Source organism: Periplaneta americana, chromosome 7 (genome assembly GCF_040183065.1).
Source record: "Periplaneta americana isolate PAMFEO1 chromosome 7, P.americana_PAMFEO1_priV1, whole genome shotgun sequence".
NCBI lineage: Eukaryota > Metazoa > Arthropoda > Insecta > Blattodea > Blattidae > Periplaneta > Periplaneta americana.
The window spans coordinates 101817254-101842663 of NC_091123.1; positions in this window are offsets into that span (position 1 = coordinate 101817254).

The following is a 25410-nucleotide window of genomic DNA, read 5'->3' on the forward strand; positions in this document are numbered from 1 at the left end:
ATGTACTGCGTCATAATAGATATACATATCAGTCAGAACCTCAATCACACAATCACAGCAATTATTATTATTATTATTATTATTATTATTATTATTATTGTTATTATTATTATTATTATTATTATTATTATTATTAGTGTTAATTTTCTGTATAATACATACTATCTTCTAGCTTGTATTTATCAATTTTCTAGTTATATACTTTTTTCTTAAGTTGGCGAAGTTGATTTGTCGAATAGACAGATCGTCATCGCCTGACCTTCACCTACATCCTCCCTCGGCCACAGTAAACCAGCACTAGAACCCGTTCCGCTTCCCTCAGGCTTGAAATACCGTAGTATTAGCATTTTGGAAGCATTCTTCATCCCTTCAGATAGCGCACATTAATGCTTAGAGTTTTACCGTTGCTTATGGTGAAATTCATTCTATTATCTCTTTTCTAAATTTACATGCTCTGCTATATTTGAATCTTAATTATCCTTTAAATAAAAGAGGAGGCAGTGTTGCAATGTACATTAGATGAGACTGAAATCCTTGGATTGTATATACGTCTCCGGGCGATTATGGAAAAAAACAGAGATGTTATTAGTATAAATTAATGCTAATTTCCAAAACAAACAAAAAAAAATACTTTTTATCATCTACTAACCACCTAAAGTTCACGATATTATAGAAAGTGAAAGATCCCTATTCAATATTTATTGCAGACTATGAACATGTCGTAATATTGCATCATTTCAGAACCAAATTATCAGTTTCATCTTCAGTCCACAGGAGAAAATTATTGACAATGCTTCAAGCTCTTGATATAGCAGTCCTCTCTCTTCAGCTCACTCACCACATTCAGTTTTGTTAATCCTTATTATACCTGATTATTTCCAACAATACTAACAGAGTACTGGTGCACGGACAGTGTGCAGCACTGAGAATATCATCTCATATTAAATATTTGATATATTCCCTGAAATGTCCTAAAGCAGAAAAAATGCATTACATATCGCGACTTCAAACTTATCAACGAGAGACAACAGAACTACAGTCAGATGCAGAGAAAATTCATTGGCAATCCATATGGACTTCACATTCATTTCATGACAAATTTGACCGCCTGAATTCATATTGTGGCACAATGTTGGAATGGAAGACCTGGTCGCGGCGGGGAAGTTGCGCGCGCATCTAGGGCGAGGGAAGGTGCGGCGGAATAGAAGCCACAGGGGGGAATAGCAGGAAGATTCGAAAAAATGCGCGAGTCGATTGTTGGAGGAACTTCGGGACACAGTACATTCGAGAATGTGTGATCTAACAAATAAAAGCGAGCATCCTTCAAGTCTGTCAAGCCAGTCTAGTTGGAGAGTCAGCTGCGAGGAAGCTAGTTAGTGGAAGTCTTGCGTTCGAAGTACAGTGAACTTAAGTGAGTACTGTGGCAGCGTCCAGGCGAAGGGAACGCGTCTGGAAGTCTTGGGTTTGAAGTGCAGTGAACTGACTCTGGAAGTCTTGGATTCGACGTACCGTGAACTTGAGTGAGTGAACTAGAAGTAGCCAAGGCGAACGAACTGTGAACTGAGAACTGACAGTTTTGTTTTGTAAATAGTGCTTTGTGAACATTAGTTGAAATTAGGAATACATTGTTCTTCTTCTCAATAATAATCGTAATAGTCATTGTCATTCTGTGGAGTGCAATAACGACTATTGTGTAATAGTGTTGAGTGGAATACCCATTGTTGACAGGTGTGTGGTTGTTGTTTCAATAAAACTCACATTGTTGTTTGAATTAAAAGTTAAATTTGGTGTCAGAAATTATGGATCCAATGGATGATACTACGTGTCAAGCTGTATAAATATCGGGATAATCAGAATATCGTCGCGGTATACCAGCTAATCCAAGGAAGTGTAGTGGAAAGAATGTTATATTTACTCCTACAAATATAATTGCAAATTGTCCTTTTAATCCTTTTGAATTTTTAGTTAGACCCGAAAAAACTCTTATTAACAGCTCTTATAAGAGATGTATTAATTTCAATTTCATCTAATTCATGATTAAGGACATGAATAGGATATTGTTTACATAATGGAGAACATACAGCAGATCCTGCAAGCCATCGCGGAACTGAAAAATGATCTTAGTGAGGTAAAGGCAGACATCAAATACGATGTTAGTGAAAAGAAGAAACATATTAGTGAGGTGAAAGACGACATAAGAGGAGTGAAAGTCGACATAAGCGTAGTAAAAAATGACATCACTAAACAAATGGGCAGCGTTTCGACGCACGTGGAAGGAATTATTACCTTCGTAAAAGATGAACTTAAAGCCGATTTTGACAAACTAAACGAGAATTTCGCAACCGTAAATACAGCAGTGGCCACACTGAGACAGGACGTAGACCATTTCGACAGCAAAATTCGCGCTCTCGAACATCGTTAAAAGCAGACGAGTGAGTTGCTGGATCAACGTGATGAAAAAAACCAGCACATACTCGCTTTAGTGGATCGCCAAGCTAGAGAACAGAAACGGATAGTTGCCGAAGAGGTTCGAATGGCCATGGAAGAAGCGGCAACAGAATTAAGGACCCCATATAGTGGATCTGTGGAATCGACGCCTCTAGCCAGACATTCGAACATCAAGACGCCGAAGTTCGACGGAACGACGTCCTGCGAAATATTCCGACTACAGTTCGAGGCTATCGTAGAGCATAATGGGTGGGCGCCGGCAGAGAAACCTAATAAGCTCCTGGCCGCGCTTCAGGGACAGTTGTCGAAGATTCTTCACAGCGTCCCAGAAAAGGGGACAGCCGCTGAGATAATGGAAGCCTTGGAGGGAAGTTATGGTGACCATCAACAAGGGACCAATAGTCGGGCGAGTCCCTACAAGAATTTGGGATAGCGGTGGAACAATTGGTCCATAAGGCCATCAGGGGCCCACCTCCTGGATTCGTCGCTGGAGAGGCGGTCTACACCTTCGGCTGCGGAGTATGAGAACCCGAGATAAGACAACAACTACACTTGGCAAAGCATCACGCCATCAACAAAGCTTTGGCGGCTACCCTCAGGATGTAGGCAGCCAAGTTGAAAACTAACGTCTCGGCATCGCACCGAATTAGGAGCGTCGCGGCGGCTGACGTCGAGGAACGCCAACCGAAGTCACCCGAGTGACGGAGACGAGGAGTGCCCACCTGCTGGTACTGCGGCGAACCTGGACACTTAAGTAGGCACTAAGAGCGATATGGTCACAGACAGGACAACTAAACGGGCCGATGCGAGGAGGGGCACGTCGGCGCCGCCATCACAATCCCCTCGGCTGATCTTAAAGACGGTTAACAGAAGATGTGACGATGGGCTGATTGCTTACGGATGGATAAGAGGCCGTCCAAAGAGAGTATTGGTAGGCACCGGGACGTCGCTCACTATCGGCAGACCGGACGTCGTGCGTGGCCTAACTGGCGGGACGCCGCTACGCCGAAATGAGCTTCGTAATGTTTAAGGCGAAATTTTGCCAATCCAGAAAGAGGTTTTTCTGGATTTTACCTTGGCAAAAAGGAGACTGGAAATGTGACTCTGGGACTCGACGCCTTGCAGGTCTTCTTTGCTACGGTGGACGTCCGGTGCCTTATCCTCCGTTTTGGTCAGGATGAAGTGTTCCTGAGAGCCGTCGAAGACCAACCCATGGCCAGCAGACTCAACTTGGAGAATCAGGTGATAATCCCAGCAGGCTGCGAGATAGTGGTGACGGCGCGTCTGGATGGAGTGACTAAGACATACCTGCTACTCGAGTCGCAGGTAACTCATTAGTTGATTTTATGTGGCCAGATCACTGTCCCCGAACCAGGTGGTACCGGTGAGTGTCCTCAATGTCACTAATCGGGACAATGATGTGCCTAGTGGAACTGTAGTAGGTAGTGTCTGTGACGTCCCTGGGGTATAAGGATGAGCGTCAGCGACCACGTCGAGAACTAGACACATCACTGAAACAGCTGGCTCGAGAATTGGCGGAGAATTTGAGCATAGGAGAAAGTAGACGAATCCACGATCTATTGACTGAGATTCAGGACATGTTCGGCTTGTCCGAAAATAACTACGGGAGAACGGAGAAAGTTCAGTTCCGCATCGACACCGGAAATGCTCGCCCAATCAGACATCCTCCTCGACGTGTCCCTCTATCTAAACAGAGGGAGACTGAAAACCAACTGGAGGCCATGAAAGCAAGAGGGGTCATCGAAGAATACGACAACCCCTGGTCATCACCTGTGGTGGTGGTGAAGAAGAAAAATGGGGACCTGCGTTTCTGCGTAGATTAAAGAAGACTGAATGACTTCACAAAGAAGGACTGCTTCTCCCTTCCACGACTTGATGACACATTGGACACCCTAGCAGGAGCAAAGTAGTTTTCAACGTAGGATCTCAAGTGAAGGTACTGGCAGGTAGCGCTACATCTTGAGGACAAGGAGGAAACGGCATTCTCTACAGGCTAGGCACTATTGTAGTTCACAGTTATGCCGTTTGGTCTCTGCAACGCCCCGGCTACATTCCAGAGACTAATGGAGTACGTTATGATAGGTCTCACATAAGACACCTGTTTTTGTACCTTGATGACGTAATCGTGGTCGGCAAGACTTTCGGTGAACAAGTGGCGAATCTGAAGAAAATGTTCGAGAGTCTGCGACAAGCCAGGCTGAAGTTGAACCCGAAGAAATGTTATCTGTTCGAGGAGAAAATCAGGTAACCGGTGCACGTAATAGGTACCAACTGAGTGGCAACGGAACAGGAGAATCTGCAAGCCGTCAGAGGACGTCCGAAACCGACGGACAAGCAGGAGTTACGCCACTTTCTTGGCCTCTGCACTTATTACAGAAGATTCGTAGTTGGGTATACCAACATCGCGAAGCCTCTAACCCAGCTGACCGAGGAGAAACAATAATTCCAATGGACGAACAACGCGGAATCATCCTTCCAATCGCTGAAACAGGCGTTCTGCACTGCTCCTATACTGGGATACCACATCCTTAGAAAAAGTTCACGCTCGACACGGACGGGCAAGAGAGGGTGATTGCCTACTTCAGTTGAACACTCTAGAAGGCTGAAAGAAACTATCGCTTCACTCGTAGAGAACTTCTTGCCATTCTGGTAGCCCTGAACCATTTCCATACATATTTGTATGGCCAGGAATTCCATCTGAAGACAGTCATTCTGCACTCACCTGGCTATTGGGCTCCAAGAATCTGGAGGAGCAGTCCGCCGCACGGTTCAGCGTTACATCTTCACTTCTGAACACCTCTAAGGGAAAAAATATTCCAACGCTTATGCTCTATCACGACGACTCTGCCCGTATGGCTACAAACACTGCATGAAGGTAGAAGAGCGAGATGGCGCCCACGTAGTTAGAGCAATCGCCGCCCAGCTGAGCCAGGGATGGGATAACGCCGCTATAAGGAGGGAGCAGTTGGAGGACCCAAACATTGGACATCTACTGCGTGATGTGGAGTACGGGCGGAGATCAGTGTGGGCCGATATCGCCAACCGTACCACTACTTACAAGAGCTACTGGACCCAGTGGGAACCCTTCACAGTCAAGGATGGTATCCTGAAGAGGATTTGGAAGTCGACCGATGGTAGACCTCGTATAGAACAACTTGTCTACCCAGGAGCAAGGAGTGCTGGAGGAGACTCAAGCTGGCGTGACCGGAGGTCACCTGGGGGCCAACAAGAAGCTGAACAAGTTAAGACAGAAGTTATACCGGCTTCAACAGAGAACCGACACGGAACAATGTTGCCCAAGTTACGACACATGTGCAGCCACTCGCGGACCTAGCATACGCAGCAGGTGACCCATGCAACAGTACAACGTGGGAACTCCTTTTTAGAGAGAATCGCCATTGACGGTAATGGACCATTCCCGGCCACGGATCGAGGGAGTCGCTACCTACAAGTAGGCATGAATAACTTCACAAAATGGAGAGAGTTGTACGCTATTCCTAACCAAGAGGCTTCGAGTGCGGAGTCTCACTGCTTGACAACTTCCTCTGCCGATTCGGTGTGCCCCGGGAACTGTATAGTGATCAGGGGCGCAGCTTCGAATCCAACCTCATGAGAGAATTGTTCGAGCGTCTGGGGGTGTATAAAACCAGGACCACTCCCCTCCATCCACAGTCCGACGGCATGGTGGAACGTTACATCAAAACCTTGGAAGAGCACCTGCGGAAAGTAGTATCCAACCATCAGCGAGACTGGGATGCCAGAGTCTCACTGTTCCCCTTGGCCTATAGAACTTCGGTCCACGATACAACAGGGATGACACCGGCAAACATGGTCTTCGGGAAAGAACTGCGCCTGCCCTGTGATCTCCTGTTTGGCACGCCACCTAGCGCCGACCAGCCAGCGGCTGACTACGTGGCAGAACTGACCGAGAAGTTGAACGGAGTCCAAAAACTGGCTAGAAAACATCCCAAGATGGCCAGCGACAGGATGAGAGTGCAGGATTTTAGGAGGGTGACCTATTGTGGCTGTATCGATTTACCAGGACCAAAGGAACATCACCTATGCTGCAGCGTGCCTGGGATGGACCGTACCGCGTGGTAACTCGGATCAACGACGTGGTGTACCGCATCCAGCAACTACCCCGAGGGAAGATGATGATGGAGCATCTGGACCTACCAGCGGCTTACCAGGGGACTGTCCGCGACGTACCGCCCTAAGGAGGGAGCAATGGGAGACCTGATCACCTCATCAATAGGGAAATTTCGCGCGCATCTTGTGCGAGGAAACTTGCGACTGAACACAAGGAACAGTGGGGAATAGCTGGAAGTTTCGAAGAGCTACGCCAGCCGATTGTTGGAGAAACTTCGGGACGCAGTACATTCGAGAATGTGTGATCTAACAAATAAAAGCGAGCAGCCTTCAAGTCTGTCAAGCCATTTCAGTTGAGCCAGTCTAGTTGGACAGTCAGCTGCTAGAAAGCAAGTTAGTGGAAGTCTTGGGTTCGAAGTACAGTGAACTTAAGTGAGTGTTGTGGCAGCGTCCAGGCGAGGGCAACGCGTCCGGAAGTCTTGAATTCCAAGTACAGCGAAATTAATTTAGTACTGTGGCAGCGTCCGGACGAGGGTAACGCGTCCGGAAGTCTTGGGTTCGAAGTGCAGTGAACTGATTCTGGAAGTCTTGGATTGGAAGTGCAGTGGACTGTTATCTGGAAGTCTTGGGTTCGATGTACCTCGAACTTGAGTGAGCTAGAAGAACTAGCCAAGGCGAACGAACTGTGAACTGAGAACTGACAGTTTTGTTTTGTAAATAGTGCTTTGTGAACATTAGTTATAATTAGGAGTATATTGTTCTTCTCAATAATAAACGTGAATAGTCATTGTCATTCTGTGGAACGCAAAAAACGACTATTGTGTAGCAGTGTTCAGTGGAATGCACATTGTTGACGGGTGTGTGATTTTTGTTGCAATAAAGCTCACAGTGTTGTTTGAATTAAATTTACAATACATTATTTATCTATATGACAAGCTCCGGCACTCTGTCTCTCTCTTGACACACAAACCTTGTTGTGTGGATCATGTTGCTGCGCACGGACAGTACAAACTTCGTGTGTCTGTCACATCATATTATTGTTATAAACATTTAGGGAAAAAGACTACACACAAGCTCTTAGGAACTCTAAACTCATGCATTTCAATGACAATTTCTCATGAGAGCGCTGACTCTATTAAACTGCGATGAAACTTACATACCATAGAACTAGGAAATTTCAGAATTCAAAGTGACAACCCTCAAATTTCGCATGAAAATGTAAATTATATCATAGTTATTGACCCTCAACCAAATTGAGAAGCAGTTAACAGTAGTTGAGTTTCTAAGGACGCCACTTCCGAAGTTAGACAAATTCTATTTATCTTAAGTGACAGAAAATGACGTACGAGCGACAATGAAATGCATAACAGCTAAAGCTGAAGCAGTAGAGTTCATAAATATTACATTGCTGCTTAAAATTCTGGACATATGTATACCGATATCCTTATATTTAATGCTTATCTTATTACTGCTACTTAATGCTAGTGATTATAGATTCCATCAGTTAAGTATCTGCTCCATCAAGTGTTCTAGAACGTATTGTGCATAAACAACTATAGAACTACCTGGCCGAACATTGCTTACTTGTCGATGTATTTTTGTTGTTTAGTCAACTGTCTGAAGACAGATCTGAACGTCACAAGAAATACCAAGAAGACACAACTTTCGAAGCAACTAGGCCAGGAGATATAAGGTAGGATGGCCAGTTCCTTTTCCCCTCCATTGCATACATCTACGATTAGGTATATATTACGCCAATCAGACTTTAGATTCATACAAACAATTATTCTTATTACTCATAATTAAAAACTAGACAGAGCACGACTACAGAAATTTTGAAATTCACTAATGATGTTTTCCAAGCACCCAATGAAAAGAAAATGATATTATTGGAGCTACTTACCTATAATAAGATATTTAACACAGTAGACACAGAACGTCTCAGATATAAACTAAGATAACTTAATCTTTCTGACATTGCTGTTACTGTACTTGGTATGACCCCTATCTTTGCGACCGACAACAGTGTCTTACAGCAGGTTTTTCCTTCTCAAAATAGCGCGTTGTGAAGTTCTGAACACCACAAGGCTCAGTACTAGGATATCTCTTGTTTATGATTAATGTGAGTGACTTAACTAAAATGATAAAACTTTGTAGACTATTTGTATGCCGAAGATTTACAAATATACAACCATTTTCATCCTGACGAAATGACTAATGCAATAAAAAGCATTAGTGACGACTTCAACTATAATTCGATGTGGGCTAACACAATTTAATTGAGGCTGAACCCAGAGAAATGTCAGGAAATAGTGATGGGCCATCATAGGCCTAGTCTATTTTCTATTGAATACAACAAGAATTTGTCTAGCATCAAACTGTTTGACAGAATTATTGAATACAGTGATACATTAAAATATCTTCGAATTTTTATGGAAAGTGCTACTTACTGGAACATTTAACATATTCATACATGCAAGAATATGTTATCGCTGTCCACCCTTTCTACCACTTACGTTAAAAAATAATCTTATACAGAAGCAAATGATCCCCCATTTCGATAACTGTGAAGTCATGGACAAATTTTCGATTTTCTCAATTTTTTAAGCTACACCTAATCATGGTGTGATAGACAATGACATTGTGAAATTTAAATTCTGTAAGTAATTTAGTTTCTGACTTATTAATAAAAATATTTTTAAAAAGTTCATGTTTCAAATTAAATGTGTGGCTCAATTTTCCAATAAAATATATGAAATATTTCTTGCGACACTAGTGCCATATTTAGAAAAATATCAGATATTAGTTTTCCTATATCTTTATTACAAAAGGGAGAAATATTTTATATCCACTGTACACCTACAAATAAAAAAAAAATCATTGCCAATACAAATATTTCATTATTTATTTCAAATCTTATTCATTTAATGATAGAACCAATGCGCTATTTTGTTAATCATGCTTTATAGTACATGAAATTAAATTTCAATCTCTTAATATGAAATTTTTACATCTCATTTAGTTTTCAATGCAACAAGAAACCATGTTAACAGGTCAATCACACATCCTAAGTCAAACACAGAAGTATGTCCCCGTGTAAGCCAAGACCCATCGAAACTTACTGATATATCTAACCCACTAGAAGTGTGTTACATCAATGACATTGTCGATTTTGAGATAACATCATTTTCGTATGCAGATAAACGTATTCTACCATTCAAATAAACGTTGTAACTCTAATTTACAATTCATTTTAATACATCAATATGCCTGGTAAATTATTAATAAGTATTTAATGAATTTCAATCTTAAGGCATATAAACTTGCAAATGGTTATTTGCTATTTAATAACAATATATGAACGTTTTCGCCGTTTAGGGCATCTTCAGATATAACAAAACATGTTATCTGGACCTATAATAGTATATTATGCAAATAACAAGGAAAATAGAGAACAATATATGTGATACATGAAATTCATGAGCTTTATGTAGATATAACATGATACAGGATGAATATTGAGATAATCTTTGAATTTGAACTTAGACTGGACGAATGTTTTATTTTATACATATAGCTCATGTTACAATTAATATACAATGTTTAAAAATTTGTCAATGCTGTTATTTTTAAAATTTACAATGATGATAATAAAATATTTAAAGTAATCATGGCTGAAAGTTGTCGTAAGTTACAAAATAGTATGCGTAGTTAATGTTCGTGTGTTTTGTAATTATTTCACTTAGAGAGACCGTTGGCATTTGAATGAATGTTGTTTGACGTTGATGACTACTTTACAATTGATGTACAGTGATTAAATTAGTCAATGTTAAAATTTGAATTTTATAATGAAGATAATAAAATATTTAGAGTAATCATGGCTGAGAATTGTCGTAAGTTCAAAATAGTTTTCGTAGTTGATGTTGTATGTTTGTAATTGTTTCACCTGAAAATAGAGATTAATAGATAATAATAAATGCAAAATATAGACAAGTTATTATATAGAGACGCAGATAATTATTATTATTATAAGATTACTTGTTAAAAATGTTGTTTGTGTTAAAGAATTACTCTTGGGTGTAATTAGTTGAGATATTGAATAAATGCTCGTTGATTGTGAATGTAGTGGAATGTACGATAAATTTCGTAATAGATAAATCATGAGTTAGGTATGACTTTTAATAATTCATTGAAAATTAATAGAAAGTTATACGAACTTCATCTACAAAATTCAAAAGCTTCATCTACTGCATGGCCTATTTTAGATCAAATAATAAATAACAAAATAAAGATTTTAATGGAGAATAAGTATAAAACATTGAATAATAAATTGCAAAAACTCAGGTCCCATTTGTCACAATCATCAAGTAATATCCAAAAACCGATGAACAATAACAGATATGTCAACTTAACTGATACGCAATTCTCAGATGAGGATATTGAAATATTGAATAAAGGATATAAACATAATTATCCACAGACAAGTTTAACTAAAACAATAGAAAATCTAGTTATTGAAACAGAGACAGTCATACAAAACAGTAATCATGATAATAAAGATTACTTACGATACAACGCCGCTAAAATTATCAAAAATTATAAAACAAATCCTAAAACCAAAGAAGAGTTTCACAAAGCCAAAATAGAAAAACGTAAAATCAATAACCCAAAGCAAAAAATGAAAGATAATAATCTTATACATGTTAAGGCTGACAAAAATAATGCAATAGTCATTATGAAGAAAGACCAATATATCGAGAAAACTACTGATTATTTAAATAATAATCAAATAACAGAAATGCAATACAATCCGACAGATAATTACCAAAAACAAATAAAAGATACATTAAAATTAATACCAGATATTATTCCAAATTCAGAAAGGCATAAATATATAAATCAAAATCCAACAATCCCCACGCTTAGAACATTACCAAAAACTCATAAAAAAGATTTAACAATGAGACCCATAGTTAATAACATAAACGCTCCGAACTATAAACTAAGTAAATTCTTAGACAAATGGCTAAAACAAACATTACAATTAAAAAATCAATACACCATTAAAAATACAAAGCATTTAATAGACAATTTGAATGAAGTAAAAATCAGCAATGAATCAAAATTGATGTCTTTAGATATAGAGAATTTGTATACAAATATCCCAATTCAAGAAACCATACTTATCATTAAAGAAAAATTACAAAATTTACAAATAGCAGAAAATATAATTCAGCAAATAACACGATTGTTAAACACAGTTACATCTCAAAATTACTTCATCTTTAATCAGAAAATATATAAACAAAATATTGGCCTAGCTATGGGCAACCCTTTATCAGGAACTGTTACCGAAATCTTTTTACAAAACATAGAGGATAACAAAATCAATGAAATTCTAAATAAACATAACATTAAATCTTACTATAGATATGTAGATGATACAATCATAATTTATGAGAACACTACAATAGACAATTCCATTCTTGATTCATTTAATAAACTACATAAAAATCTAAAATTTACAGTTGAACATGAAACAAACAACTCGATTCCATTTTTAGATTTAAAAATAATAAAACATAAATTTGAATTGAAATACGATATCTATAGAAAACCAACACACACAACACATAGTATACCCGCAGATTCAATACATCCCCAAAATCAAAAACAAAGTATGTTTAATTACCTAATAAATAGATTAACACAAATACCATTATCCAAAAATAAATATAAAAAAGAAGTACAAAAAATTTTAGACATTGCAAATGATAACGGATACAGTAAAACCCTTATTCGAAAATTAATTAGGAAAAAAGAAAACAATAGACAACGACAGACAAACACTACCTTAACAAAAACAAACAATAATAAATCAAAATTTTGGTCAACACTCACTAACAATAAATACATATCTAACAAATTAAAAAACTTCTTTAATAAAGAAAACATAAACATAGGATTCAAAACAAATAATAAGTTAAACAATAATATCTATAACACAATAAATCCTATAGATAAATTAAATAGTAAAGGCATATATATGCTTAAATGTCACACATGCAATAAGAAATACATAGGCAAACTAAACGCAATATAAAAACAAGATATAAGGGACATGTCAACGATTTCAAAAATAATAGAGAAAAATCAAAATATGCAACACACTTAATTAATACTGGACATGAATTAGGTCATCACCAGAACACATTAAGTATCCTAAAAAACATATAATGACAATAAATTCATAAATGCAGCAGAAGAATTCTTCATTGCCTACTACCATAATAAAGATCAAAATATAATCAACGAAAATGTATTAAACTTTAAAAATCCACTGTATGCAATTTAAAACAGACCTATTCATTGATCTTGATACGCCATTCAAATAGTTCCTTTCATATTCTTGCGCCGCTACATGCCTCAATACAGACGATTATCTAGGCCTCAGTTCTCTTAAAACCTCCAACACACCAACACCAGTACATACAAATGTAAGTATTCGAATGCCGTCAAAATTCATTAAAACAATTATATCCCCATATCAAAATTGAAAGTAAATTAATAGTTAATATTCTTTCAGTTATAGAGCTTCTTCATTTATACACTTCAATAAACCTGAGAACACGTAATAGGATGTCATCACATCAAAGTAGCCATTTCAAAGTCAATGACCTCTAAGTAAGTAATCTTATAATAATTATTACTGCTGCCGTAAAATCATTTACATATATTTGGTATTATAGCTCATCTAATTATTACTAATTATTACGAATTATAATATTGATCTTTCTATTAATTTTCAATGAATGATTAAAAGTCATACCTAACTCATGATTTATCTATTACGAAATTTATCGTACATTCCACTACATTCACAATCAACGAGCATTTATTCAATATCTCAACTAATTACACCCAACAGTAATTCTTTAACACAAACAACATTTTTAACAAGTAATCTTATAATAATAATAATTATCTGCGTCTCTATATAATAACTTGTCTATATTTTGCATTTATTATTATCTATTAATCTCTATTTTCAGGTGAAACAATTACAAAACATACAACATCAACTACGAAAACTATTTTGAACTTACGACAATTCTCAGCCATGATTACTCTAAATATTTTATTATCTTCATTATAAAATTCAAATTCTAACATTGACTAATTTAATCACTGTACATCAATTGTAAAGTAGTCATCAACGTCAAACAACATTAATTCAAATGCCAACGGCCTCTCTAAGTGAAATAATTACAAAACACACGAACATTAACTACGCATACTATCTTGTAACTTACGGCAACTTTCAGCCATGATTACTTTAAATATTTTATTATCATCACTGTAAATTTTAAAAATAACATCATTGACAAATTTTTAAACATTGTATATTAATTGTAACATGAGCTATATGTATAAATTAAAACATTCGTCCAGTCTAAGTTCAAATTCAAAGATTATCTCAATATTCATCCTGTATCATGTTATATCTACATAAAGCTCATGAATTTCATGTATCACATATATTGTTCTCTATTTTCCTTGTTATTTGCATAATATACTATCGCTATACTGGAGAATTCCCACGGTATCATTGAACCGTGCCGTTACGTTTAGCGCCAAATTTTACTAAATACACAATCTCGCCAACATAAGAACACGATGTTGGTGTGTGGCGTCATTAGAGAGAGAAATTTGTTTATTTTCTTTCTGTGCCTCCTTCGTTCTGAACATTACTGAGAGATAGCACCACTGTTAGCTACAAGGTATATTTGCGCAAATATATTGCAAGTAGATTACGTGACTTAAGCACAGGAACGCCATTTCGTAATTTCATTTAAGAAACAAGCCAAACGAATTATCTTTGCATCAAAAACGGATGCTCCCTGGACCAAATTATCGTATTTTATAATTGTTTGAAACTTATTACATGACTTAGATGAGAGTTTCGAGACAAAACAGTTTTGCTATATTTGTTTTTTTTATTAAATGTTAAGCACCACTGTTGGGTACAAGGTGTATTTGCGCAAATATTGCGGGTAAATTATGACGAGTGGCTTAGATGAGAGGCTCGCGACAGAAACAGTTTTGCTGTAGCGCATGCGCGGACCTCTCATGCAGTGGAAGCGTGATCCTTGAAATTATTTTCGCGTGTACATTGAAGATTAAATGATTGAGATCCCTTCTTGTTCCGGTTACAGACCTTGGATATACGAAGGTTAGGTTTGGTTAGTTTAGGTTTTTATTAGCCAAGTCCGCGCATGCGCAGACAGGCAATATCCTGTCGCGAGCCGCATGTGATAAGTGATATGAGGTCGAGGAATGGGAGAAGGTTAGGTTAGGTTGGGTTAGGTTAAGTTTGGTTGGGTTGGGTAAGGTTAGGTTAGGATAGGTTAGGTTGGGTTAGGATAGGATAGGTTAGGTTGGGTTAGGTTAGGATAGGTTAGGTTGGGTTAGGATAGGTTAGGTTAGGATAGATTAGGTTAGGATAGGATAGGTTAGGATAGGATAGGTTGGGTTAGATTAGGATAGGTTAGGATAGGTTAGGTTGGGTTAGGTTAGTTTAGAATAAATTAGGTTGGGTTAGGATAAGTTAGGTTAGGATAGGTTAGGTTAGATTAGCTTTGGTTAAAAATTAATGGGCCTATAATGAAAGCGGTGAATAATTTCATGGTCCTTAAATTTTTTTTTTGTAAAAGGCTAAGTATTTTTCTATAGGCCAGAAATAAAACAGCAACGCCGTCATAATTACGTACTTTACGCTTTGGCGAACATTAACCGGAAATTTACTTTCCGTCATTTTAATTGTATTCCGCGAAACACACCTTTATCCTGTTAATTTCCTTGTGATAACCTAGTTTATTATCTTATTACATCTTCATTTTCTTTTAATGCATTCAAAAAACTGCCGTTGTACTACATAAAACCTTGAACTTGACTAATGGAGTGAATTATTTAAGAATATAGTCGCGAATTTGACTACCACCATTTCGATTATATTTTGTTTGATACGGCTCGGTACGGCTCGGTGACTAGTGGCCAGCGAGTAGAGTCGACTATCGATATTGGTCTGCCGTGCGTATTATCCAGTTGTTCCTATACTATTATAGGTCCAGATAACATGTTTTGTTATATCTGAAGATGCCCTAAACGGCAAAAACGTTCATATATTGTTATTAAATAGCAAATAACCATTTGCAAGTTTATATGCCTTAAGATTGAAATTCATTAAATACTTATTAATAGTTGTAACTCTAGTTCGTCAAATAGGCTCTAGAATGCACATGTAAAGCTCTTCGGTTTTGTATTGGGGAATTGACGAAAGAGCGACTAGTGTTACATTTCGGAATAACTCAGTGCTTTGCTAGTTTTCATGGTTTTGAGTGATTAATAGCGTTACATGTAGAGTTACAACGGTCTTCGGTTTTGAATAAGTTGCTTTTTGTATTCCTTATCCCAGATGACTGTTACATGAAGAGATACAATTGTCTTCAGCTATAAATGTTTATTCATTTTGCATTGATTGTTTAAAAGCAGTAACTAAGAAAAAGAAACCGTGGTTTGATGAAGATTGTTGCATGGTAGTAGAAAGAAGGAAACAGGCAAAATTGAAATTCTTACAGGATCCAGTTGAGGAGAAGAGAGATAATTATTTCAATGAAAGACGGGAAGCAAGTCGTACACTTAGGAATAAAAAGAGAGGTTACTTGAAGGAAAAACTGAATGAGGTAGAAACAAATAGTAAGAATAAAAACATTCGAGATTTATATAAGGGTATAAAGGAATTTAAGAACGGATATCAGCCAAGGGTAAACGTGATCAAGGATGAGAATGGTGACTTGCTTGCAGACTCTCCATCAATCGTAAACAGATGGAAAAACTATTTTGCGCAACTACTAAATGTACATAGGCCAAATAGAAATGATCGGGACGATATTGAAATACAAACTGCTGAGCCATTTATACCCGAACCCACGCTTTCAGAAGTCGAAATTGCGATAGAAAATCTGAAAAAGTACAAGTCTCCAGGTATCGATCAAATTCCAGCAGAATTAATACAAGAGGGTGGAAGTGCATTATATAGCGAAATTTATAAACTTGTACTTGCTATTTGGGAAAAGGAAATTGTACCAGAACAATGGAAGGAGTCCATAATTGTACCTATTTTTAAAAAGGGGGACAAAACCAACTGTGATAACTTTCGAGGAATATCACTTTTGTTGACGTCGTACAAAATTTTGTCCAATATTCTTTTGAGGAGATTAACTCCGTACGTAGATGAAATTATTGGGGATCATCAGTGCGGTTTTCGGCGTAATAGAACGACTATTGATCAGATTTTTTGTATTCGGCAGATAATGGAGAAAAAATGGGAGTATAAGGGTACAGTACATCAGTTATTCATAGATTTCAAAAAGGCATATGACTCGGTTAAGAGGGAAGTATTATATGATATTCTTATTGAATTTGGTATTCCCAAGAAACTAGTTCGATTAATTAAAATGTGTCTCAGTGAAACATACAGCAGAGTCCGTATAGGTCAGTTTCTATCTGATGCTTTTCCAATTCACTGCGGGCTAAAGCAGGGTGATGCACTATCACCTTTACTTTTTAACTTCGCTTTAGAATATGCCATTAGGAAAGTTCAGGATAACAGGCAGGGTTTGGAATTGAACGGGTTACATCAGCTTCTTGTCTATGCAGATGACGTGAATATGTTAGGAGAAAATACACAAACGGTTAGGGAAAACACGGAAATTTTACTTGAAGCAAGTAAAGCGATCGGTTTGGAAGTAAATCCCGAAAAGACAAAGTATATGATTATGTCTCGTGACGGGAATATTGTACGAAATGGAAATATAAAAATTGGAGATTTATCCTTCGAAGAGGTGGAAAAATTCAAATATCTTGGAGCAACAGTAACAAATATAAATGACACTCGGGAGGAAATTAAACGCAGAATAAATATGGGAAATGCGTGTTATTATTCGGTTGAGAAGCTCTTATCATCCAGTCTGCAGTCCAAAAATCTGAAAGTTAGAATTTATAAAACAGTTATATTACCGGTTCTTCTATATGGCTGTGAAACTTGGACTCTCACTCTGAGAGAGGAACATAGGTTAAGGGTGTTTGAGAATAAGGTGCTTAGGAAAATATTTGGGGCTAAGCGGGATGAAGTTACAGGAGAATGGAGAAAGTTACACAACGCAGAACTGCACGCATTGTATTCTTCACCTGACATAATTAGGAACTTGAAATCCAGACGTTTGAGATGGGCAGGGCATGTAGCACGTATGGGCGAATCCAGAAATGCATATAGAGTTTTAGTTGGGAGACCGGAGGGAAAAAGACCTTTAGGGAGGCCGAGACGTAGATGGGAGGATAATATTAAAATGGATTTGAGGGAGGTGGGGTATGATGATAGAGATTGGCTTAATCTTGCACAGGATAGGGACCGATGGCGGGCTTATGTGAGGGCGGCAATGAACCTTCGGGTTCCTTAAAAGCCATTTGTAAGTAAGTAAGTAAGTTACATGTTGAGCTGTAACAGTCTTCGAGCAATTAAATCTAACTTTGTTTTCATTGTAATCTCCTTAAAATTTGTTATAAATAAACATGTAACTGTCATCACTTGTATAGTAGGCCTATGTATATATTTTTATTTCTAACAGCTTATGATGTAACATATTTAATTACACATAAGCAATATCATAACCGTTTGCCTATTCATTTTACTTCCTAAAAATAAATATATTTTAGACTTAATCCAATGTACGATACTGGTGATAGAGTGCTCCTGAAAATTCAATTTCATAATTTTGGAATGATATAGACTATTATTTTAATTAAATTTTATATTAATTAAATACCTACTCTAAAATTTTATTTCGTATTAATTAACTACTCTAAACTCACTTTTCAGGTACCATGGAAAGATGTAAGCGGTTAGTAAAATGATCCTCAATGGAACCACCAACAATCAGAATAGCGAAAACGTAGGACATAAGGCTATTTGCAAAATTAATTACAAAAAGAAAAATGAGGAGCCTACAGTTTGTCACAGAAGAATATCGGGAACCACTGATTTTCAAATATGACTTATCTTCAATTCGTTGGTAACTATATTTTCAATGACTTATATGGAATAATTTTTCTTCTTTAGATTTCCTAGATAAAAAGAGCTATACGGAGTCGCTTTCCAGCAAGAAGGATCACCCCTGTAGAATCTTTCCAAAAGCTACTCAAAATCAATTGTTGGATTTCATTTCTATTCGAAAGAAGCAGATTTAAGTCTTTTTTGAGGTGTGAAAGCATTCCACAAGTTTATTAGAGTTTTTACGCCTCTTTGTAACGCAGTAACACTTTGAATGAAATAATATTTGTTTCAATGTTTGTTTCATTTTCTTAATTTATGATAATATATTCAATTGCTCCTGGATAAACATCAGTATTTATATAATCTGTAACGAAATGTATAAGGAAAAAGAGAAAATAATAAATTTATCATGGTATCTCAGGACTATAAACATGAAGAGTCGCATTAAGTTGATGATAAATAATCTAATGTAATAATTATTGTAATGAATGACATTTATTATAAATAATTGTAATGTATAACTGTGATAAATGTCATTTCGGACGATAAATAAGTATAATAGACCTACCTATATAACTACACGCACTTCATGCTTCTTTTTTCTGAGAAAATAATTCAAAGTTCATAGAAAAAGTCTGTTTTCTATTATTATTTCCTTCAGTAATTCCTTGAATTATTGTAAACAAATAAATATTTTCAATAATATAAATTGAAAATAACTATTTTAAAATGCTATTAATGGCATTAACGTTACATCTCACGGAAATGCGAAGATAGCCTTTCTCGCATATGGTTACATAGTGTGAAGTTATATTAAAAAAAGTTTAAAATCACAATTCCTCCAAAAAAGTCAATTACTGTTATGATGAACTGCCATGTTGTGAGAAAGTTACAAATCATTGTCCACAGTAGTCACCAGCACGATTCCAATACTGACTAAATTTCAATCTTCATTTCCCGAAAGTAAGGTATTTTAAGATGTAACACTCTTATAGTGGCGGTGCAATGATCTTTGGTCTATTTTAGACATTTCTACTATTGGGTCAGCATATGCTTTTCTTAACTCCCTTCTTGCATCTTGGGGGACACTGTTGGCAGTGAATGCAGTTGCTTTCTTCATTATACCAGCTTGGTCATTGAAAGTTGATTTATTCAGCACTGACATGTTCATGACCATAGAAAACTACTGCAATTCAGAGTAGCCCTGATCTATATTTACAAATGCCTGGGTGATCCACTGGTTCACGTAAAGTCAGTTCTCTTTTATGCATCTTAACGACGCTTTGAAGAGTAGATGACAGCTTTTCTCTCTTCACAAATCCTACACACTAATTCTAATTTATGGTAAAAACCATGCTATTCATCAGTGAGATCTATATCCAAACATTTTTTGTTCCAGTCACAACAAGCCAAGTCACACCAATGCAGAAAGTAGGCTGCTGTCCATAAATATATATTTTCACTTTTCATTATTTATAATGAGTAGATTGTCACACTTGTTTTATTGCTTTTGTCTTATATTTCTCTTAGTAATATCAGTGTCCGCTTCACCTGACCTTACGCCACAAGTTGTCCTGCTGTTATTTTATATTTTCATTATTTTGCAAAGTTTCTTTATTGCTCGGCTAATTTTTTTGTCATACTTACATAATGTTTCCTGGAGTTTTTACACCTAACCATTTTTATATTTGACAAAAATCTACTTATAATCTACACTGTAGACTATATACAAATTAACCTGCTTCCACTATACAAAAAATAAACACTACACTAATATATTTGCATTACACTACACTATCGTTTATAGCGTTTATATACAGTATATATAACAATTTACCAATAAGCAACGTGTTCGCCAGTCACATAGCAATGAAACATAAGTAAAATATTGATTGATATGAATCTATGAATACAAACATTGATTGTGAAATTTAGGAGGAGCGAATGGTTGCTTGTTGCACTGCCATCTGCCGTCTTTCCTTTTATACTATGCCACACCGTTCACAGTGGCTCTGCAGACATAACAGGACCAATCATTTATGGAAAACTTCCGATGTGAAGACATAAAATATGAATTATTTTACTGCGTTTTAGGAAGCATAACGCTTTCAGCGCATACCACACCCCACTGAGGGACATTTGAAGATAGTATCCATTTAAATATGACGTAATTAGGAGACTTACATATGACTTAGGTCTCTGAAGCTTCGTCAACATGTGCATTAAAGTAGAGAATATTTTTAATATAATAGAAATGCAAATTTTTACCAATAATTGTCAAATTTTCACCCATCACATGCCTATGAAATCCAAATGGAGCATCACGCATGTCTGTATAAGATTATTTTTTAATGTAAGTGATATAAAGTGTTTTAGGTGCTTCAAATGGTGGAGCAACAACAATATTTTCTTGCAGGTATGAGTAACTGGGTGTTCCAGCTAAGATCATTATGCATAAAGATTCCAATTTTTTACCTAAGCGTAACACAACACAATATAATGTTTTTATTATATAACTACTTAAAGAATATTGTAAAAATAAATTATAACACGTTTTCGGTTTTTCCATAGACTAATTATCATATTTTCAGCAGGCTTTTCAATTCACAGTATCGATATTTTGTGATCCATACCGATCTATATATTTTTCACCGGGTTCTAGCGTCACTGCTAGATATCAGACGCTAGTAGAGGTGGTAAGAAGTATTCCCCCGGACACAGTAAAGTCATTAATTTGGTGGGAAACATACTTCCCACCACCTGGTAAAGGGTTAATTATATAATAGTCTATGTAACTATCATCAACTTCAAAATTAAAATACATTCTCTACCGGTACATGATGCCACTATTACTTTGTGCCGAAATATTTAATACAACCTAAAATACGAGTACAAATGGTCATTTACCGGTTGCTTGAAAAGTGAATATTTCTAGGGATTGGGCATTTTGGGTCATTTATTGGGCTTTCGCAATACGTTCAGCTTTTCTTCTTTTAATGATAAATTCAGCAATAAAATAAATTTTCTTTATATACATTTTGATTACACAACTTATAATACCGTATCACTTCGGAATATGTATTATATGACTTTCTTGTGTTAAATTTTATAGTACCTGGTTTACATGTTTCGATCTATTATGGGTCATCCTCAGAACTGGACAAAACCATAAGGAACAACATTCAATTCGAGAAAAAACAACAATAAAAAACAACATAGACTTAGTCAAAAAAATAAAAGACAAACATATTCCACACAGTACAACATTAGCAACTTTCGACATAACTAATTTATACACAAACATACCCATTAAAGATACACTACAGATACTAGAACAAATGCTCAAAAACAACAACAAACCACAAGGACACATTAAAGAAATCATCCACACCAAAGACATCATTACAAAACAAAACTACTTCACATATTACACTCAAACCGAAGGCGAACCATGGGCTCACCCATTTCCAGCATACTAGCAGAAATTTTCTTACACCACATAGAACAGACGTACATATTAAACAAAGACAACAACAAACACGGAGACAACATCATATATTGGCACAGATACGTAGATGACATACTAATACTATACAAAGGAAAACAAAAGACAAATCCAAAACCTGCATCAACGCATAAACAAAATACACCGAAAGCTACACTACACATTAGAAATTGAAAACAACAAATTCATAAATTTTGTAGACATCACAATAACAAAAGTAGACAAAAAACACACATTCAAAGTATACAGGAAACCCATAACAACAACAGACATACACAACACATCCAACCACCCAACACAACACAAACAAGCTGCATTCCGAACAATGGTACACAAACTACTCAACATACCAATGAACCAACAAGATTACAAAGAATAGCTAAACACAATCAAATACATAGCACAAGAAAACGGATACAACCAGTAGAGAAGGTTTGCGCGTGACGTCAAAGCATGGCGGAGTCCCGGAAATGGCGCGACCTTGAGTGACCTTGAGGTAGGTCACGTACGCGTAGGTCAGTGACCTTGAGGAAGGTCACGTGCGCGTAGGGGTAAGTCAGTGACCTTGAGGTAGGTCACGTACGCGTTGGTGTAGGTCAGTGACCTTGAGGTAGGTCATGGTCACTGGCCTTGAAGGAGCACGTACCCCGCCGGAAGCACGTACCCCGAGTCAATGAAGACATGTTGCGACATGATATGGACATGCACCGAATAGCAATGGAGGGGGGTGACCCCTGGCGGATATATAAAGGTGTGAAAATCCAGAAATAATCGAGAAAAAATGGTCTACCTGTGTGAGGTGTGCGGTCTCCAGTTCACGCTCCGCACCAACCTCTTGCGCCATATCCGCACACAACATGTAGCCCAACATAGGGAGCATCAATGTGAACGCTGCGGTGCGGTGTTCACACGGAGCAGTGACCTGCACCGCCACGTCGAGTCGGTGCACCGAAACGAGAGATGGAGGTGTGAAATCTGTAACAGGACCTATTCGCGACGGGACGCGCTCCATTATCACCAGTCGAGGAGTCACCGACCCCAGGTGGATGTAAGGAGACTAGACGGTGAAAAGGGTTATGTTGCACAGGCGGTCTAAGGGACTATAATGTAGTATGCATCATTTTTCAGGAAAGAGTGAGCGTTATCCAGCCGCCGAGACCTAGCGTGATCCAACGTGCCCCGCCCCGACCATCAGGCCCCTCACCGACACCAGCACCGCCGACGGCAGGTCCGTCTAGGGACGAGCCCACACCAGGACCATCGAATGCTGACCCGAGGGACGATGTAGGATTCGTGCTCGCGGAGTCGGCATTCAAGAGCCGAATCAGGACGTATGCAGCAGTCGGCGCTCTTAGAGGGGACATAGGGGCGGTGCTAGGCGTCCTGAAATCGCACATCATACAAAAGGTGGAAGAGGCGCTGAAAGAAATCCCCTCCATTAAATTTAACCTATTCCTGGAATGTGAATTTCAGAACGTGAAAAAAGAGCGCAAGGCATACAATTTCAAATCTAAGAACGATGACGTGTACCAGGCATCGGCCCTAGGACCGATAGTAGACAACCAGATCACGAGTATTGTTCGTGAATTCGAGGAATGCATGTTAAAGGGGTCCGGGTGGTATTTCACGAAAGTGTCATCGGTGGAGTTGCGAATTAACAGAAGCAATCCCCTTAACGGGACTGGCTTTATCCCCCTCCCCGCGCGGTACAGACATAGCAGATCGATTGTAAATGTGCGTAATAGGGACGATTACTGTTTTAAATACAGCATACTGGCGCACTTTATCGATCGGGATAGCGATTTCGTCCATATGTACGAGAATAGGCGCGACCTGGAGGACAAGTACGAGTGGAACATAGAGTTCCCGGTAAAAATAGACGATATTGCAAAATTCGAAAAGCGAAATAAGATATCTATCAACGTATTCCGCATAGACGAAAATACAGACGTATTCCCGCTGAAGGTATGTGATGAGGAACTGGATGATCACAGAGACCTGTTATACATTACAAATGAAACACACGGTCACTACTGTTATATATCCAATTTCAACGCGTTCATTGGACCGCAGCTGACGCGTCACAGGGGCGGACTCGCCATCTGTAAGAGATGCTTTTCACATTTCGCAAGTTGGGGATCGATGTCAGCACAGGACAGACTGGTGGAACATAAGGAAATATGCAGACAATTCAAAAGCGTGCGATCGATAATACCTGACGAACCCTGGATAGAATTCAAGGAAGTCTGGAGAAGTCAGAAGTTGCGGTTCGTTATATATTGTGATTTTGAAAGTGTTCTGCGCCCAGTGCACGGATGTGACAATAGTCCCGCCACTAGCTGGACGAGATCATACCAAATTCACTCGCCACATAGCTACTGCTACCTCATTAAGGATGCGCTAGGCGAGCACACTGACGTCAGAGAGTACCGAGGCGAAGCGGCTGGACAGAGGTTCATGGAGTCGGTTCTTGCTGACGTGCGCCGCATAAGCGACATACTGTATAGTAACATAATGCCAATGAACCCTCTTACGTCAGAGCAACAAGCCGAATAAGAGAACGCAGCATTGTGTCACATATGCAAAAAGGGAAATTTCACGGACGATAACGTAAAGGTACGCGACCACTGCCACGTGACCGGCGACTACCGCGGCGCGGCCCATCAGAATTGTAACATCAATTACCAAGACCAAAATTTCGTGCCATGTATATTGCATAACCTATCGAACTATGACGGTCACTTTATCGTCCAGGAGCTCGGTCTCAATGAGGAGGAGATATCCGTGATTCCGAACACGGCCGAGAAATACATTTCTTTTACAAAATACGTCGGAGTGCGACGGAAGAGGAAGAGAGGGGTCATTCAGCTTCGCTTTCTCGATTCGTTCCGATTCATGTCCGATAGTCTGGACAAACTGAGCTCATTCCTCGATGTGGACCACTTCGAGCACTGCAAGCGCTACTTCCCTGCAAACGTGTTCGATCAGGTGAGGAGGAAAGGCGTGTTTCCATACGACTACGTGACTGACATGTCCGTTTTGGACGAGGAACGGTTACCACCAAAGGAAAAGTTCCTGAGTTCGTTAACGGGGAGGGCAATAACAGATGAGTCCTACCTACACGCACAAAGTGTATGGACCGCCTTCAATGTGCGCACTCTCGGCGAATATTCAGACGTGTACTTGTTATGTGACACGCTGTTGCTGGCGGACGTGTTTGAAAACTTCCGCAGAA